The sequence below is a fragment of the Carettochelys insculpta genome, chromosome 6 (assembly GCF_033958435.1).
Source record: "Carettochelys insculpta isolate YL-2023 chromosome 6, ASM3395843v1, whole genome shotgun sequence".
In the NCBI taxonomy this organism is placed as follows: domain Eukaryota; kingdom Metazoa; phylum Chordata; order Testudines; family Carettochelyidae; genus Carettochelys; species Carettochelys insculpta.
Window position 1 is genome coordinate 58697909 of NC_134142.1, and position 20545 is coordinate 58718453.

Below are 20545 nucleotides of genomic sequence, written 5' to 3' on the forward strand. Positions count from 1 at the left end.
TAAAAACCAAAGAGTGGTAAGTGTAATGTCAGGTTCTATAAATCTGGGAACAGAAGCTGTAACCCCAGCCCTGTGTCAAAACAATCTCCTAATAAAACACTTTGTACATGATTTTTTTATGACTATTTGAAATATTCAGCAAAGTTTTCAGCCCAGCTAACTCAAAACAATATATGGCTTTTTTGTAGGTATCCATTTTTTGTGCCATGCCAGTTTACTTCAGACCATAAAAACTACTTTGTAACCATAGTTTCAAAGACTCAGCATGGGTGGAATTATAGGTGACACGGAACCAAAACCCATCCAGGCACTCCTGAACTCAGGATGTGGATCAGTTGTTTTTCAGTTGGCTTTTACTCTTATACCACCCTCAACTCTGAATACCCTGATTCTGGAGGGCTGGTAAAGGGGAGATGGTACAATGTCTCTAGCTCTGAATTTTGGCATTGGCCCAGCTCTGAGTGGAATGTTAGAACACTTAAATGGTATCTGTATCTCAGCTGTGTGGTGACAGGGATCTGTTCCGTTTTTAATGCAGATGTCTCGCTGAAAAAATGTTGGCGAAGGAAAGGTAATGAGATTAGGATGACCTTGAATTGCTGAGCGATTAGCGGTTAGCTTTAAAGCCCATTGTGGGCAGAAGTAATTAGCAATTTCAGGCTTGTTCTGAAGGGTAGAGGCTGCTGCAAGGAGGGGCACAATGTGGTATTGATACCAGGACATGCAGAGGAAACTATGAATTCAGAAGAATGCCATTTCAGTGAAATAAAGGTTAGATAGACCGTCCAGCTTCACTGCTTGGGTTAGAAATATTTGACTAATGAATAATTATACTACTTTCATGACGTTAACTCCAGGACCGTGCAATTTTGCTCTGTTAATTCTTATTAATTGAATATGTCCCACTGAAGAGAAAACTTAATTGTAATTTTATATGCTTGTTAAAAATTAACAAAAAATGTGACCCTCTCTCCTCCCAGCTAACATATGCAAGATATTTTTAAAGCTTTTTATTTGTCCTGAGGCACATTCAGTGAAACACATGTAACTGCTTTGCTGGGAATGGGCTGAGATTTTAAATGATAGTAAAGGAAAGGGTCAGTCTTAAGTGTTTATAGGGTGTCAATCACTATCATATCTAGGCCACAGACACTGGTGTGAAGACTATTTAGGGGCTCGTGTAGTGTGATGGGCCTGATCCTCTGAATTATTACTCTGGTATTCAGATATAGTATGACTATTTATTTATTTGTATATCAGAATTGCCTAAAGCCATACTCAGGGACTAGGGCCTCCTTGTGCTTTTCACTGTACTGTACATACATAACAAAAAAAAGGAGACATGACAGATTCAAAAGTTCTGCCTGGCTCAGAACCTTAAAGGGAACACAGAAGCCAATTAACTCTGACCTGCTAGAGGGAGCAAGGGAAATATAAGATTGTCTGGGAGGCAGCATACGAGAGGCTGCTGGGTGTGAGTTGCAGTTTTACCTGCAGGGCTGTATGCCTAGTTATGCAGTTGTTGCCTTTGGTTTACTCCGTTTAGGCTTTATGAAAAAATGTTACTGGAAGATGTCCCTGGGGAAAGGGGAATACAAATGATGATTGTTTGTTTTATTTTTGGGCTTGGAAATCCATGGAAGAGTCCACAGACAGTCTCCCCACACCAAAACCAAACCAAACCCCAGAGGGAAAACTGAAGTAACACTGTTTTTGCTTGCAGAGAGGTTTGGCACTGTACCAAGTGTATTTTCTCTTATGAAGCAGTGTAGTGAAGCAGTGTGATCATCAATATGATTAAGTATGGGAAAAGAGACTGGATGGCTCAGTGAGTTGATAATGGAATATTATAGCCTTCAACTTTATCCTCAGAATCCAGACAGAAGCAAGTGGTTTATTTGTGGTGTTGGTCCAGTCTGTAGTAGAGTAGGTGTTCATATCACAATTTGCATTGTCTGGTAACCTTGCACTGGGAAGACACCAAAGACTGAATAGGGTATAAAACTAGAGCTTGGGTACACTTACCTTCCAGTGCTTTGGGTATTGGCCTTACAAAACCAGGGTTGTAAGTTCAGCCCTTGAGGGGCCATTTAGGGGTCTGAAGCAAAGAAAAAAAAATTGACAAGGATGGTGATATAGGTTGTGCTTGCTGTGAGTGCAGGGGACTGTACTGGATGACCTCTCAAGGTCCCTTCCAGTTCTATGAGATAGGTAGGCCTAGATAAGGGGAATCTTGCCCTGCTCTTACCCTGGGCCTGCAATTTCCCTACACTATGTGATCAGGATATGCAGACTCTGGGCTTCTAGCTCCTCCCCTGCCTGGAGGTAGATGGGAATAGAAACTCTCACCCTGCCCTGTGGCAAACAAACCAGGATTTGGTTCTGAGTTGCCTTTATTTTAATATAGTGCTAATGGATATGAACACTCCCGCTTTTGCAAAGCCCCAATTCAATCTACAAAATCCAGTGCTCCTCAGAAGGACACATGAGTAAACACGCTGGGTTCAACCATGATCCAGATCAAACTGCCAGAGCTATTGGACTTTGCAAAATAGAAGCCCTGATTTATTTCAGTGACAACTGAAGGAGATGATAGCTACAGAGGAGCAGCCCTAAGTGAGGAAATGAAAATGACAATGCAGTTAAAAATGATTTGGAAGACTATTTGGTGGTTTTGAGAAATACTAATTATGGTGGCAATAAAAATATTGACTCTGGGTTATTGTGTACTGTTCTGTAAATAATGATAAAGAAGGCGAGAGATGCCAAAAATAAACCTATTGGTGTGTGTGGAAACACTATCTTAACTTTGCTGCCAATTTCAAGAGGAGAAGGGAGACAGAGAGGCCTTTCCCCACATTAAAACTTTCTTGGTACTGAGATATGGAATTTCCCTGAGGATAACCCCAGGACCAGCATTGCTAGGGGATGTTGCTAAAAACAGCCACTAAGGTCTCAGGGTAAAAGTGCAGCTGCTTGGGATAGGGAAGCTATGGAGGTGTAAATCCCAACCCATGGGTCTACTGCAATTGGAAGTCAGGGGATTTTTAAACCTTGATATCAAACATATGCTGTAGTTGGGCCCTTGTGTTCTACACTCACACAAGAGCCGCTTCAAACGACAGGAGCCAAGATATGTTACTATATTGAGGGACAAATCCTTCCCTAATTAGAAAGCTTTGCATCTTTGGTTCTGGAAAACCAACTAAACAGACTACATGGAGCTCTCTATCTAGCTAGAAAGCCAGTCCCAATTCACAACAATTACACTGCAACTAGGACCAAGAGGGCTCCAGAATCAAGGGGTATGTTAATATAGCATAAAACCCAGTGCATTGGGGAATATGACCCAAGTCTTGCAACACACCTTGGCCAAGGGAAGTAATTTTGTGGTAAGTTTGAAAATGATCTGAATAACTTGTTTCATGTACTTGTATCAAAATTTGATTGTTATTATTCAGTTACAGTATGGTGGCTACAGCACTGGGATGAGAGCCAGACAAAGTCTGAAGTCTAATACAGTTACTATGCACTTTGAACAAGTTCCTTGATCTCTTTGTGTTTAGATAAGTTTACCCCAAAGAGGTAGAAAAATACTTCATTATTCCCTCTATCATCTTTCAGCTACTTGCTTTTGAGGTATAATGCACAGGCAAGTATATAGGATTATATTTTAAGAACATAGGAATAGCCATACTGGGTCAGACCAAAGGTCTATCTAGCTCAGTGTCTTGTCTTCGAACAGAGGCCAATGCTTGATGCCAGAGGGAGTGAACAGAACAGATAAGCACTAAAGCAATCCCTTTCCAGACACCCGTTTCCAACTTCTGACAAAAAGAAGCTAAGGGCACCATTCCGACCCATCCTGGCTAATATCCATTGATGGACCTAGCCTCCATGAATTTATCTAGTTCTTTTCTGAACCCTGTTAAAGCCTTGGTCTTCACAACCCCCTTGGGCAAGGAGTTGTACAGGCCTACTATGTGCTGTGTGAATAAAAACTTCCTTTTGTTAGTTTTAAACCTGCTATTCATCAATTTCATTTGGTGACTCCTAGTTCTTTTGTTACGGGAACAACTTTTCCTTATTCACTTTTTCCACACCAGTCATGATTTTATATACCTCTATCATATCCACCCTTAGTCTCCTTTTTTGTAAGCTGAAAGGTCCCAGTCTTTTTAATCTTTCTTCATATGGCACCCTTTCCAAACCCTTAATCATTTTGTTGCCATTATATGAACCGTTTCCAGTGCCAACATATCTCTTTTTGAGATGAGGTGACCACATCTGTATGCAATATTCAAGATGTGGGCATGCCATGTATTTATATAGCGGCAATAAAATATTTTCAGTCTTACTTGCTATTCCTTTTTAATGATTCCTGGCATTCTATATACTTTTTTGACTGCTGCAGCACATTGAATGGATATTTTCAGAGAACTGTCCCACAATGACTCCAAGACCTCTCTTTTGAGCAGTTATATCTAAATTACTCCCCATCCTTTTGTATGTATTACTCCCCATCACATTTGTATGTGGGGATTATTTTTTCCTGGGATGCCACCCTTAAGGCAAACCCTCCATAGCCAAACTGAATTATATGTGTAATGCCAACATACCAGGGTTGCCAGCCCCAGGGATAGAACCTGCAAGCAGAGGGCTTAAAGCCCTGCACTCTACCACATGAGGTAAAGGCCAGCTGGCTCTCATAGAGGGTGTAGAACAAAGACTTCACTCACCCCAGATGAGGTCTCAGTGCCTCTGGGTAATACATATGGATACCAGATTAAGGATTTATTAATATATATTAGTGTCTGTAGGTCTCAACTGTACTATATGCCTGCATAGTAAGAGACAATCCCTGCCCTCAAGAGTTTATAGTGCAAAGAAACAGAACAGGGTGGGAAGAGCAAGAGATGCCTCAAGAGAAGATAGTAACTTGCCCAAGATCTCCTAGCAAATCACTTTTCTGAGCAATAGTAGAATTCAAAAGAAATCAGACCGTGAATTCTTATTTCATTACCGTCCATTAAATGATCAGGGTCCTGTTATGCTAGGTCTTGCACAGGTTGAAAAAGAGACAGTACCTACCACAGAGGCCCTCTGACCTAGAACATTATTTTTCTATCCCAATTCTGTTATACCAACTCACAAATCCAAAATGGTGGTTGGTAGGTTGAGGGGAGAATGAGGGATGGGTACCTCTGTTTAACTGTCAGTCTGGGGTATGGATTTTTTCAAACATCACTTGAGTGGTATATTTATAACAACCTAATTTCCCAGTGTAGACCAGGCCTAAGTAACAACACATTTACATTCCTTCCATAAAAGGGCCGAATTCCTATAAAACTAAATGACATAAAAATATGAAAAACAGCCTGCAGTTGAATCTCCCTTCTATTTTATTTTTTAACATAGGTTTATTCAGCAAATTGGCTACCGGCTGAGTTCAGTGGTTTCCATTCTACAATTTGTGGCATATTTAAAACAGATGGAGATATCTCACAGCCTGCCGTGCTCAAGGCCAAGAACATTTTTTCGGCAAGGATTCTGAACTTGTTGCCGCAAAAACAAAATGAGTGATTTAACTTAGTGTCTACATATTTTGGATTGACAAAAAGTGCTGGAAAAAAATAAAAGAGTGAAGCCAGAGGGCAGACCTCATGAAAACAGGAATGGATTGAGAATGAGCGAGTGAGAAAGGGGCTGGCAGCCTCTCAGCCAGAGTGTTTGTATGGTGAGGCTCTGAGGCAGCACTGCAACATCTGGAAAATCTCACTAACATTTTTATCCCATAACCACAGATCAACCTATATGCTGTAGATAAGATATTTGGATCGCTTCAGCTGATTGATACCGCTGACAAAATTAAGCCTCACGTTTTGTTGAAATAGGTGTCCTGTGTGTATGGTGTTTTTCCTTTCAGATTCAGTGAGCTGCTTGCCTGAAATTCAAACTTTGGCAAATGAGTTCCAGTTGGGTAGAGCTAGAAATACTAGATGTGAATCTTGTTTGCCTGAAAGGCTTGCAGAGGGCTTGGTGTTTATAAACTACTCCTCTTCATGCACTGTTTATTAACCTTTTTTAAAAACGTGATGCATAGCTTTTGAATTGCTACAGGTGGAGAAGTAAATAGATAATAATCAGAACCACTAAAACATAGTGGTCTAAGCACAAAAGTAAAAACCACAAACTTACCAATTTCAATTATTCTGGTTCTGCCACTAACTCCTCCTAGCCTAGTGTACATTAGTGAACTTCAGCAATGGAACTTACAGTATAGATAGGACTCAGATAATTTTAATAGCATTATCTTCTAGCACTCCTTTTCTTTACAAAAATGTGTACAGACATGGAGAAGGGAATTTTCAGATAACCTAGAAATGGACTGAAATTCTCTCTCCACTGATGTGAATGGGAGCTTCAATATTGACATAACTGGGAGCCAGGATTTCAGCCTAAGAATTTTTCATGAACATTATTTTAAGCCAGTGATGAGTTTGGTGCTAAATTTGGGGTCAGGGTACATCCTCAGCTGCACCATCTAGGTTCCCATTCTCACACTTAACAGAATGCTAGAGAATCCTTTCCTCATACATCAGTGAGCAACTTCTTTTTTGTTCGTTATAAAGCTTTTAGATATGCATCAGGATTTATCCTTAAGAAAAGTAGGACAGGACAAACTAGACAGCCATTTGGCTGCTGTTTACTGGATGTAACTCTGATGCTATAGTCTGACCACTTAATGAGTTAATTGGATGGGAATAAATCATTGAAGATTCATGGACTTTACTGGAGCTGCAGAGATTTCTACCCTCTAAAAATCTGTCGCATAACTTTCAGACAATGGTGTAAAATACAAGTCTGCAGATTTTACTGAAGCTTACAGATTCTCAGAGCAGTAGCATTGTTAGCCTGTAGCTTCACAGATAACAAGCTGTTCTGTAGCATGAGAGACTAACACATTTATTTATGAGCTCATCACCCAATGCATTGCTTAGTTTCTAAGGTGCTACAGGACTGATTGTTACTTACAGATTCTCTGATTACAGATTCATAGAACACTAGAACTGGAAGAGATCTTGAGAGGTCATCGAGTCCTCAAGGCAGGACCAAACACCATCTAGACAAACACTGATAGGTGTCTATCTAACCTGCTCTGAAACATCTCCAGTGGTGAAGATTCCACAACCTCCTGAGGCAATTTATTTCAGTGTTTAACCACCCTGACAGTTAGGAAGTTTTTCCTAATGTCCAACCAAAGCCTCCTTTGCTTCAGTTTAAGCCCATTGTTTCTTGTTCTATCCTCAGAGGTCAAAGAGAACAATTTTTCTCCCTCCTCCATGTCCGCTCTTAGTCTTCTCTTTTCTAAACTAAGCAAGCCCCGTTCTTTCAGTCTTCCCTCATAGATCATGTTCTCTAGACCTTTAATCGTTCTTGTTGCTCTTCCCTGGGCCTGCTCCAATTTCTCCACACATTTCTTGAAATGAGGTTCCTGGAACTAGACACAATACTCCTGTTGAGGCCTAATCAGCACAGAGTGGAGCAGAAGAATGACTTCTTGTGTCTTATATTTAGGGTTGCAGTATATTATAGTTTGTATCACTTGAGAAATAATTTATAACAATGTAAATGAGCATATATTAAAACATAAGCACAAAAGGATAGACATTGTGGCATTTTTAACTTCCTTGCTGTATTTATTGATTTGAGTGTTTGATTCCTCACCTTAAAACTGCACTGAGAGTGCAATGAACACAATTTTCTGTTCAGTAAAGTCATCTGTATGGTTGATTACATTATTAATTAACGGACAGTAGCAGAAAAAAAATCCAGCAAACAAAAAGTTTCTGTATTACAGTTGAGAGAAACATTTACTTACTTCCCCAGGAGATGGCATGATGACATCCTCATCCTATTTCAACGCTTTTCAGTTCCGTCATATTATCCCACTATTCTTGTCCTAACACACATTATACATTCTTTGGGACTTGGGACTGTATCCTTTTCAGTCTGGAAAGTACCATGCACATTTTCGGGGCAATATAAGCAATAAGTAATAATAATGGAAGAGCAGCTGCAATAATGCCAGTAAAAATAGGATTAAAACAATGGCCCAAGATTATCCTGTTGCTCTATTGAATTCAGCAAAGTTGGGTTGTTATGATTAGAGAAGTTGCATTTTTGTTTTTAATCCGGCAGACATGTTAAGAGGAAAAATGATGGAGCAAAGCCTACTCAGTAGTGAGTCCTACTGTATATTAAATAAAAAGAACGTAAAAATTTACTTCCCTTCCAGCTCTACATGTTTGTTGTTTTAAATGGCTAACTATGTTGGCCTTAACTATATTTCCATCCTGTAATTCTTTATCAATAGAGTTCTATATTTTCTCTTCTGTTATCTTGCCTAGGTTTGCTGTCAGACTGACAGGCCTGTAATTATCCAGATCATCATTTTTATCTTTTTAAACTATTGGCACAGCATTGCCGTTCTTCTGGAACTTTGACAATATTCCAAAACATTGAAAAACCAACATTAAGGTCCAGAGAGTTCACCTGTCAGCTCTTTTAAAACTCTTGATCCAAGTTAGCTGGGCTTGGTGATTTAAAAATGTTTAACTTTAGTAGCTGCTGTTTAATATCGTCCTGAAATGCTAATGGTAGGGTGACCATATCTCCCAGATGTGAGGAGAAGTGCGGCTCCTTCAAGCCCCGGGGATCCAGAAAGGAGGCAGCAGCCACCAGCCCTCTCCAAGCCCTGGGCCACGGCAGCCCCCAGCACTCCTGGGAGCCCTGAGGAAGTGGGAGGGACGGGGTAGCCACAACGCTTCTCCCCCGCCTTCCCTGAGCCTCAGTGGCAGGGATGGGGCAGCTGCAGCATTTCCCGCTACTTCCCCAAGCCCCAAGGAAGCAGCACTGATGGGGCAGCCATGGCATTCCGCCCCCCCACCTTCCCCAAGCCCCTGGGAAGCATGAGGGATGGGGCAGCCACTCACACTCTCCCCGCTTCCCTGAGCCCCTGGGAAAGGGAAAATAGGCTAACCCGTGGGCTCCCTGCTCTCCAGCCAGCAGTTGCTGGCAGAAAATACAGGAAAATTAGTCCCTTTTCTAAAATAAGAAGGGACGCCTTTTTGGTGTCCCAAATATGGGACGATATGGGACCATCCTACCAAAAACAGGATGGATGGCTGCCCTAACTAATGGAATTGAAAAAGTGTCATCCTCATCATGATGTAATGACACCATCTGTCCCCTCCCTTGCCCAAAATAGAGACCAGAAATACTTGCAGCACACTTCTGCTGGACTAGAAGCTTTGCAGACAGCTTATCCATAGAGCAAAGGCAACGAAAGCTTCTCTTCATGCTTTTGCCAATGCTCCTGAAACTTGATTTCTGTTATGAGAATGTAGTTTAATTTTTAGGTCTGTGCAACTCTTCTGAGACCACCAAGAAGGATGACAATTAGTAGCTGTCTTGGAAATGTTGTTTGGAGTGGACACATCTCTAATTGAGCTGGCCTAAGATCCATAACTAATTTAACTGAAAGCACTGAGCAGTCATTAGATGATAGTGACATTTGCTCGCTATTGGGGTAGATATTAATAGATTACCTAGAGTTAAAAGTTTAACATCCCAAAGGTTATTTAGTTCTGCTGAACTATAGTTTGTTCTCAATTTTGCACCATGACCATAATAAAAATGTAACTTCATTATCAAATAGAGCGAACAACGTTACAATTTAAGAAATTATGTGAATTGATGAAAGAGGATAATTCATTTCTTGTGAAAATAGATGTGGCAACGCACACAGACATCCTTACAAATGCATTGTGATTAAAACGAGAAACTTTACTTTCCACTAAAAGCACAGAAAAACTCTCCAAGCTCAGTTTCTTTTTTTCTTTCTTTCTGTCCTTTCTTACCCTATACTGGCTGGAGATAGACTGGATGACCTCATAGGCATTTTTCAAATTCCATTATATGAATTTCAATTTGGCATTTCACATTCAATTTTGTTACTGCTGTTGCAGCAGCTGAACCATGGAAACATGAAGACACAGCTTTCCATTACAATTGCGTTAGTAAAATCATGGTTTGAAATAAAGGAAAGTTTATCTCATCAGGTAACTTATTTTTCTGTACAGAGCTGTACATTTTAAATGTACGTGTATTAGTCATCTTTATTTTATCCACTTGGTAAAACTTGTAGCCAGGGAAAAGAGCTCCAAGATTGATTTGCACAGGTTCTAGCCATATTCTCAACTGCAGCTCTTTGGAAGTGATACAACATCTTCAGGGAAACCTTATTAAAATGTTTGAGAAATGGACCAGATTTGTTGCAATCTGCTTAAGTGGGGTTGCACATGGTTTCAATTTTTAAGGCAATGAAATCTTTTCTTTTGGAGTTATATATACAGTCAATTTAAAAATATTGGAGAAAACAGTTTTTAATGCATGAAATGGACATCATTACAGGCAGTAGTGCAGGATTGTTATATAACTGTGATTTTTTCCATTATGGTCTATCTTTTTCTGTACAATCACAACATGATAACAGATTTCTTTTTGTTTTTTTAATTTAAAGTTATGGTTTGAATTTCAGATAGAATTGAATAAGAAAATGAGGACTAGCTGGAAAATTGTTGGCTTACAGGCGATAGTATATTCCCTTGAAAACTTCAATGGGACAAATAGGTTAGGGAAGGCATAGAACTGGAAGACAAGAATTGGTTAAATGGCTTTGCAATATTGAACTTTCTGGGGTATAGAAAAGGTGAATTAGTCATCAATGGGGAGGCATAATTGGGGGACTCGTGTTTTAAAAGCTGTTGGCGTTGGTTTGAGCATCATGTAAAGCTCTGGGCTGTGGCCACACTACCCCTCCCTTTTGGAAGAGGCATGTTAATGAGGCAGTTCAGAAGATGCTAATGAGGTGCTTCCATGAAAATGCAGCACTCAATTAGCATAATGGCGACTGTGTGCAATTTGAAAGTGCCGTTTTGGGAAAACATGCCACCTGTATAGCCAGAGGCCTTTCAAAATGACCCCCCATGATTTCAAAAGCCCCTTCTTCCTAAAAGCAAATAGGAAGAAGGGGCTTTCTAAGTCGGGGTGGGAGTCCTTTTGAAAGGCCTCTGTCTACATGGGCGGTGTGCTTTCCAAAAGCGGCACTTTTGAATCACATGTGGCTACTATTATGCTAATGAGGCACTGCATATTCTTGCCAGCACCTCATTAGCATCTTCAGAAGTGCCTCATTAACATGCCCCCTGTGAAAGTGAGGGGTAGTGTGGCCACAGCCCTGCTATTTAGGATAATTACAAGCAATTTTTTTCCCTTTAAAGTTGGTTCATTGTTCCATAAATAGGATTGAGCCTGCTGATAGGGGCAGGAGACAAAGGGGCAATTGCTTCAGAGCTTGGCAATTCTATGGGGCCAGGGCCCTGGCCCCCTTGGAATCATGGCCAGAGAGTTGTGTGCTGTGCACGGCTCTGAGGTCTGGGTGGGGGAATGGGGCACAGCACTGTAGTTTGGGTGGTGTTGGGGGCTGGCTGCCCTGTCCCCACCCTTTCCAACTGAGGTCCTACCCCTTCTGCAGCCATGGAGCTGACCCTCCCCGCCCTTGCTCCGCTGTGTGGGGTGGCTGTGGCAGCTGCTCCAGCCAGGTAACTGGCCCCGGGCAGTTGGCACCATCCAGTCAGCTGGCCTGAGGCATGCTGGTTAACCAAATGTGCTGGTTAGCTGGGTGCTGGATAACGGAGCTTTTACTGTTGAATCCACGTCAAATCTGGCATTGATAAAATGTTGTACTAGCTTTTTATGCACCTTGGAAAGACATAATCAAAATGAAGCTTCAGAAGTAATCATAGAATCATAGAATACTGACTGGAAGGGACCTCAAGAGGCCATCGAGTCCAGCCCCCTGGCCCAATGGCAGGACCAAGTACTGTCTAAACCATCCCTGATAGACATCTATCTAACCTGTTCTTAAATATCTCCAGCGATGGGGATTCCACAACCACCCTTGACAATTTATTCCACTGTTTGACCACCCTGACAGTTAGGAACTTTTTCCTAATGTCCAACCTAAACCTCCCTTGCTGCAGTTTAAGTCCATTGCCTATCCTCAGAGGCCAAAAAGAACAAGTTTTCTCCTCCTCCTTATGACACCCTTTTAAAGACCTGAAAACCGCTATCATGTCACCCCTCAATCTCCTCTTTTCCAAACTAAACAAGCCCGTTCTTTCAGCCTTCCTTCATCGGTCACATTCTCTAGACCTTTCATCATTCTCATCGCTCTTTTCTGGACCCTCTCTAATTTCTCCACATCTTTCTTGAGCTGCAGTGCCCAGAACTGGACACAATACTCCAGCTGAGGCCTAACCAGCACAGCGTAGAGCAGAAGAATGACTTCTCGTGTCTTGTCCACAACACACTTATTAATGTAGCCCAGAATCATGACTGGTTTTTTGCAACAGCATCACACTGTTGACTCATATTTAGCTTGTGGTCCACTATAACCCTTAGATCTCTTTCTGCTGTAGTCATTCCTAGACAGTCTCTCCCCATTCTGTATGTGTGAAACTGATTGTTCCTTCCCAAGTGGAGCACTTTGCATTTGTCCTTCTTAAACTTCATCCTGTTTACCTCAGACCATTTCTCCAATTTATCCAGATCATTTTGAATTATGACTCTACCCGCCAAAGCAATTGCAACCCCTCCCAGCTTGATGTCGTCTGCAAACATAATAAGCATACTTTCTATGCCAATATCTAAATCTTTGATGAAGATATTGAGCAGAACTGGTCCTAAAACAGATCCTTGCAGAACCCCACTTGTTATACTTTTCCAGCAGGATTGAGAACCATGAAGAACTACTCTCTGAGTACGGTTATCCAGCCAACAATTAGGTTACAAGTTAGGTTATATAGGTTATAATGCCAACAATTAGGTTATAAGTTAGCTTGATTATGACAGGGTGAGGTCCAATGGACTGAAAAAGGGTGGTAAAGGAGTAACAAATCTAGGTATACTCTGTAGTCCTGCTGAGTTCCTCTGGTCTGTCATAATCCTGACATACTAGGGAGTGTATACCTTCCAGTTAGGGTTGCCATTCCCTAGTGCTTCACCAGCAATCCAGCTGTAACTGCCAGAAGATACTGAAGCCAAACTGGGAGTTTTTAAACCTCTAAAAGTCTGGTGATGGAGTGAAGGCAGGCTCCATGATTGCCCTGATCCTTCTCAGCTCCCGGAAGCATCCGGCACATCCCTGTGGCCTGGGGAGCAGCAGGAGGTTTCCGCATGCTGTCCCCACTCTGAGCACCAACTCAGCATCTCCTATTGGTTGGGAACTGTAGCCAATGAGAGCTGTAGGGGCTGTGATTATGGGTGCGGGCAGCATTCAGTATCTTCTTGTCCCCTCCCCAGGAGCTACATCATTCATCAGGAGCTTCCTAAGGTAAGTGTAGCCTAGCTGGAGCCTGAATGTCTCACATCTCTAGTACCTCAAACCCCTGCCCCAGTTCTGAGACTATCCTGCAACAAATTCCCTCCCTGTGCCCACACCCCTCAACCACACCCCTTCTCCAGCCTGGTGAAAGTGAGTGAGGGCAGGAGAGAATGATCAACAGACAGAACACAGATGGAGTGAGCATGGTGAGGCCTCAGAGATGGGGCACAGCAGGGTCAGGGCCTTAGAGAAGGGGTGGGACAGCGGGTGACGCAAGGGTATGTGGGCTTGTGTGGTTAGAGAGCTGGCAATCCTACTTCTAGTAGTCCTGCCTTTCCCTTTTGTCACACTCCTTCAAATGCTTTGATTCTTCGTGCACTGTTTTATCCCTGAAGTGAGAATCATCTGAGTAGTGTAATCTTGCAGCTAAGGAGCATTCTGATTCAGAAGAAAAGGCTGACACTGAATCTATGGGAATAACTGCGGTAGCACAAGATTTAAACACACCGTCAGACTCCCCAGTGCATACAGACTGGGCCCCTGTGATTGTTATATCCCTAAGCTTAAATTTGTAGCTTCTTTGTTCACTGATGTGACAGTGATGCCTTTCTAAGGGGAAGGGGAGAATTCTGCAGTGGAAGTGGTTGAATATACCCTTTCCCTTGAATGAGGAGGGGAAGAGTCAGTATCCAAAGGTCCATGAAATCTAACTAGAAAATTTCTGCATGTTTCTCAAGATTCCCGCCTATACCTGCTGGTAAGGCAAGTAGTCCATTTGCATTGAATGATGTTGAACCCAGAGGAAAGGTTTTGGTTTTTGGGAAAGGCTTGAGCCTATGTACACTTTCATCCTAGATATAGCAGCTTTAAAATAAGTGGAGGTGGACTCAGGATGATGAATTTATTCCACTATTCACTTTTTGAAATATGCCAAGCAGTTCAAAGAACTTCAAATACTATGGCAGGAGAGAGCTAATGGCGCTCACAGATGCTTCTAGGCATTGTTTACCACAATGCCTCCAAACTGGATATTGTGCATAGAAATCCTGAAGTCTCCTGTATAACAAATTTTCTTTAAAATTTGCAGCATAATGAAATAACAAAATAATAGACGGTCAAGTAAAAATACAATTTAAATGAGATTCTCGTGATTCAGAAAAAGCTTGTGCCATGTGCAAAACAGCTAGCTAACTGTAATAAACCCCCTTCATCAACTTTAAACTTGTTTTGAAGAGTCATCATGGAAGATATTTGTAGCACATTTTTTGGTGGGGAGGGGAGCTTAATTTCAACAAGTACATGAAATGTAGCAGGGCAATAATTTCATTTTTAAAACAGTTCCTTTCATAGTGATCCATTATTTCATTGAAGGCAATACTTTCAAACATGGTAAACTTTGCTGCTCATCAAAGTGGAAACATTGTAAGAAATTATTTTCTTCACAACTGAATCTGTGATAACATTTGTTGTGAGCCACAATATAGAGGGACTATGAGTACCTACTGCAGTATAGCTTCTATTCTTCTCTTACCCTATAGCATGTCGCCATTAACCAGCTAGATTTTCTAACAGTGCTGGCTCTTTCATGGCTGCAGAATACCAGAACCATCCAATGATATGAATAGTCTGTCCTTGCTACTCGTAACTTCCAACAAGTAGGTGTCACAGCAACTATCAATGGCAGAAAATGTGTGCAGTACGCTAGGCACAGGATTTGAGGTCTCAAATTTACATTGGCTGTCCTGTTTCCTGATTTTCCAGATCCAATTTTTCACACTGCTTTACTGTTAATCCTGATTTTTAAGTCACTCTAACAAAATCCTCTTGAGGAGTCAGTTGTTTTTGTTGGATTTTTGTGGCTAGAGAAGGCGCATATTTGTTCTAAATCCAGCGCTGTACTAAGAGGAAAAATAAGGATGGGAGTCATGCTTGCTCAGTAATGATTCCTACTGCACAGAAAATGAAAGAAACATTTCTTGCAAAATATTTACCTCCCTGGTTCCAGCTCTCTCTCTCTCTTGCTCTGTGTGTGTGTGTGTGTGTTTAAATTGTTGGAATCTGTAATCTGGAAAAACTAAGGTGCATGAAGAATGATGATTTTTACATTGCATCATAGCATATGTACAGAGCTATTCAGAAATAGCTGCATGTGGGTGGTCCTCGAATAAGCTTGAGTTCAACCTCAAAGATAGATCAGTCAACTACATTAAGGCCAAAATAACAGGTAAGATTGTAGCCAACTCAGTGGGAGGTAGAGGCAGTTCCCATGCTACTAAGCACTGCAGCAGAGCAGAAGACCCCATTGTTAGCTGGTGGCTTTCATTACATTAGTGTTAGTTCACCTCTAGGATTAGAAACAAGAGCAGTATGGTGTGTGCTCTCATTTTTAACCAGCCCTACAAAGTTGCTGTTGAGGACCAGAAAAGTGAGCACAGCCCTCTGCAAAACAAATCTGCCCAGAGGGCACAGTTTGTGCACATTTGTTTGCTGATGTCACCCACTGGCTCTTCAACTGTTCACTTTGTTGGCTGTAACTGATTAGTTCAGTTGGTATTACCCCATCATTTATATACACTGCTTGGAGTCAAAAGTAGTTGTCTGAGCATACTCCTACAATGTGAGACTTTTCTGTTTTCAGATATGATCAGCACCTCCAGCCAAGTACATTCAGGCCAGGAATTATTAAACACCAAAAGACTTTCCAACTGGTGGCTTGTACCTTTCATACTTACTCAGCTGTGAGTTTGTCTCCATGAAACTTTCAACATTTCCATAAGTCAATTTGTTAAAAAAGCCTAAAACACATGTATGCACATTGCTCGGTCTCTACACTGTAATATATTATACCACCTGTAATATGCTGTAATACTGCCAGCTTGTGCATTACGAATATGTGTGCACAAAGAAGAGTAGCCCAGTGGTCCGATCACAGGCCTGGGATCCAGGAGCTCCTTCTATCCAGTTTTGATTTTGACATCTGTCCCTGTCTGGCATTGGAGAAGTCCATTTCTGTTTCCATTTCTCGTCTTCAGAATTGGAGATCATATCTCACAGTGGTGCTGTGAGGATTAATAAAATGTCACTCACCCACATAAATAGATGGCAAGTATCAGAGGCATAGTCAAGTTAGCCTCAATCTTTAAAAACAACAAGAAGTCCTGTGGCACTTTATAGACTAACATATTTTGGAGCATAAACTTTCGTGGGCAGAGACCCGCTTCATCAGATGCATGAGTGGGGGATTCCAGAAGAGGGTTTAAAGAGGGAGTCTCAGTCAAAGGGAGGGCCAGTGTTGACAAGGTCTGTTCAGCCATGGAAGATGTGGCCCATTATCAGCAGTTAATGTGAAGTTGTGAACATCAAGAGAGGAGAAATCAGGTCAGTTCAGTCAGGGAGGATGTGGCCCATTATCACTAGCTAATGTGAAGGTGTGAACATCAAGACCAGAGAAACTACTTTTGTAATGGGCCAACCACTCCCAGTCTCTGTTCAATCCTTGGTTGATGGTGTCAAATTTGCAAATGAATTGCAGCTCTGTAGTTTCTCTTTGGAGTTTACTTTTGAAGTTTTTTTGTTGTAGGACTTGTACTTTTAAATCTGTTACTGAGGGCGCGTCTACACTAGCCAGCTACTTTGAAGTAGCTGGCACAATGTCAAAATAGTACGCATCGTGTCTTCACACGCCATGAGCTATTTCGATGTTGAAATCGACGTTATGCAGTGAGACGTCAAAATCGCTATTCCTATCCGAAGATGGGAATAGCACCCTACTTCGACATTCAGCATCGAAGTAGGGCATGCGTAGACGATCCACGTCCCTCTACATCAAAATAGCAGGGTCCTCCATGGCGGCCATCAGCTGAGGGGTTGAGAGACGCTCTGTCCAGTCCCTGCGAGGCTCTATGGTCACCACGTGTAGCAGTCCTTAGCCCAGGGATTCTGGCTGCTGCTGCTGCTGCAGCTGGGGATCCGTGCTGTGTGCACGGGGTCTGCAACCAGTTGTCGGCTCTGTGGATGTCGTGCTGTGCAGGGCAAGTGTGTCTGGGAGGGCCCTTTAAGGGAGTGGCTCGGGGCTTTGCTGGCCCCCTATTTCGACAGGGAGAGCTTGTGTATGTGGACGCTCCGCATTTCCTTCTGGGGCGGTTCCTTTCGATGTTCTCCGTCGCTACTATGACATTGAACGTTGATGGCACCAGCCCTGGAGGATGTGTAGATGATACACATCAAAGTGGCCTATTTCGGTGTTCTTGTGTCGAAATAGGCTACTTCGACGTAGTGTGCTCGTGTAGACATAGCCTGAGTGTCCAGAGAGACTGAAGTGTTCTCCTACAGGTTTTTGTATGTTACCGTTCCTGATGTCTGATGTCCTGATGTTATGTCCATTTAGTCTTTTATGTAGAGACTGTCCAGTTTGGCAAATGTAATTTGCAGGAGGGCGTTTCTGGCACATACTATATTAGTAGATGTGCACTTGCATTTCAAGTTTTATAAAAGTTGCAGTCTGTCACTTAATTCCATGCATGCTGTCCTCATTTTCTCACTGTGTCCACATCAATGGCTGGAAAACATTGATAGAAAGCTATAGTCACAGAGACGTAGCTGTGACAGTCTGTATCATCACAAAACAGAAAAAGCCGTGGCATTTTAAAGACTAACAAAATAACTTATATGATGAGCTTTGTTGAGACAGAGCCACTTCTTCAGATCTTTGAATTTCCAGGTCTGAAGTGGGTCCATCCCATGAAGCTCATCACCTAATAAATTATTTTGTTAGTCTTCAGAGTGCTACAGGACTTCTGTTTTGTTTTTTACAAAAGTTATATAATTGCCAAGTGTCAGGCTAATTCAGCACCATCTAGATACTATTTTCCAAATGTACCTGTTAGAAATTTATTTTAATTATTTACCCAAGATAAAACTGTTCACGATCACTGATGTGTCATCTCACTGTTTCATAGGGCTAAAACTCTAGCCCTCTACCAAATACAATACACTAAACCCCTGCTTTATTCGAGTTTGACATACGTGTTAATCATATTAACTTGACTGTTGAAATTCTGGGCTCCAGATGCCCGCTTCCCCCAGCTGGGACAAATGAATGGCTGGAGCGTGGGGAGGGGCACGGCTGGTCCCTACCCCCGGGCTTCCCTCAACTGAGGGGTTGTAAGGAATGCAACCCCTGCATAGGTTGGAGTTTTACTGTACCTTTTGCTGGATTACTCATTAAAGGGCAACTCATGGCAGCTTGTCATGTGTTCAAGGCTTTGAATTCAAAAGGAACCAAAATAAAATCCACAAAATAGAGATAAGGCTCAGAAACCTTAATTGTGGCTTTGGTATGGTATAGCTTTATCTGCTTGAGATCCCAAGGTGTAATAAAGAGAATTCGGGGAGTCCCATATAGATATGAAGGATTTATACTTATTTTTTTACATAACTAATACGTGCTTATTTGGAAATTGTCCTTTTAGCTTTATAAATCTAGAGAATGTTGCCCTCACTTTGTGTATTCCTATATGGAATAATACCCACTCTGAATAGCTATTGTTTTACTTCTATATCTTTTGGTACTAGAAAACTAGATAGTATTGTGTTGCAAATGAATTGCAGACTTGAAAATTCTTGACAGTAAACCTCGCCCTACATATTAAGCACTATCTTCAAATAGGAAAGTAAAATGATATTAGCAAAGGGAAGGCTTCATAGGTTCTCTGAAGTCTAGCAATAGGGTTTGGCTGATAGTCATGGAAATTGTAGCCTGACGTTATTGATTCATAGACTCCAAGGCCAGATGGGATTACCATATTCTTCTTATCACTTCCTGTGTAATAGAGGCTATAGGACATCCCCCCAAATAATTCCCTAAAAATTGCCAGTGATCTGCGGCAACCCTTGGTAAATTGCTACAGTGGTTAATTTTGTACGTGTGTATATGTGTGTACATACATGTGTGTAAAAGGCTTTATTCCAGTCTAAATTTGTCTAGCTTCCACTTCCAGCCATTGAATCTTTTTATACTGTTCTCTGAAGAGCCTGTGATCCAATATTTGTTCATCATGTGCTACTTATGTACTGTGATCAAATCATTCCTAAACCTTCTCTTTGTTAGACTACAGGGCTATGTCTACACTAGAAGCATATGTCTACAGAAGTTACTGTCAGAAGAGATGTTCCAACAAAACTTCTGCTGACAGATCATGTGTACACATTAAAGTGGAGCGATCTTTGATCTGCTCTGTCAACAAAAGGGACCCCCTGGAGCATCTACAAGGCTTTTTTTTGTCAACAGAAACTATCAACAAACCACATTCTGTGTGTAGATGTTCTGCGAGTTTTGTCAAAACCCCCCAGTTTTGTCTACGAAACTCTCTAGTGTAGACATAGCCAGGGAGTTCAATTTCTTTAGGTTATCCCTATACACTTAAAGCATGTTTCCTGCTGGGGCCCATCTGAGAAACAAACCTTTCTCACTCAGAATTACCAAGCCAGTGTATAACAAATAAAACTTTTATAAAGGGTAGATGGAATAGAGCATTCACTTCACTACAGCAATGGCTCCAGTGTGCAAACTGTAAGTGAAACTTGTAGGGCAATAGGGCTTTGGGTCACTTTACCACCTTGTTCGAGTGTCCCTTTAACATGCCACTGTCTTTCCCTATGCTGTACCCCACTCCTGGCTCGCTGTGTGGAGTAGCATAGTCTCAGATCCCTGCATGTGTTTCAGTAGGTTACCATCCATCCCAGAAGTGATAGAACTAGGCAAGCAATGCCTCCACTGTTGCTCACCTCTATCACTGCTGCTTCTACCACATTACTGTGGCCTGGGCCCAGGTATTAGTATTCACAGCTCTAGGATTTGTTGGACCATGGGGTGTCATTGCTACTGCATCTGTGCCTCTCACCATGCTGCATTTAGCTGTGGGGACATGTTCTGACATTCCTCCACTTAGTCCATTTTTTATGGTATGTCTACAATGAAATTAAAGAAAAACTTGTGGCTGGTCTATGCTTCTGGGACTCTGGCTGCAGGGGAAGATAGGCCTAACTCAGCCATGGGGTCTGATTTGTTAAGCAGGCTTAGAGCTTACCTGTCAA

The 20545-nt window shown here is 41.8% G+C and overlaps 1 long non-coding RNA gene across 1 annotated transcript in view; it reads left to right on the top strand.

Annotated features, from left to right (window-relative positions):
• Positions 1-666: 666 nt before the first annotated feature.
• LOC142014422 (uncharacterized) overlaps positions 667-20545 on the top strand; it is a 218949-nt gene continuing 199070 nt past the window's right edge. The window contains exon 1 of the long non-coding RNA XR_012645935.1: positions 667-771. This is a non-coding gene — a long non-coding RNA (uncharacterized LOC142014422). The remainder of the gene's footprint in view (positions 772-20545) is intronic.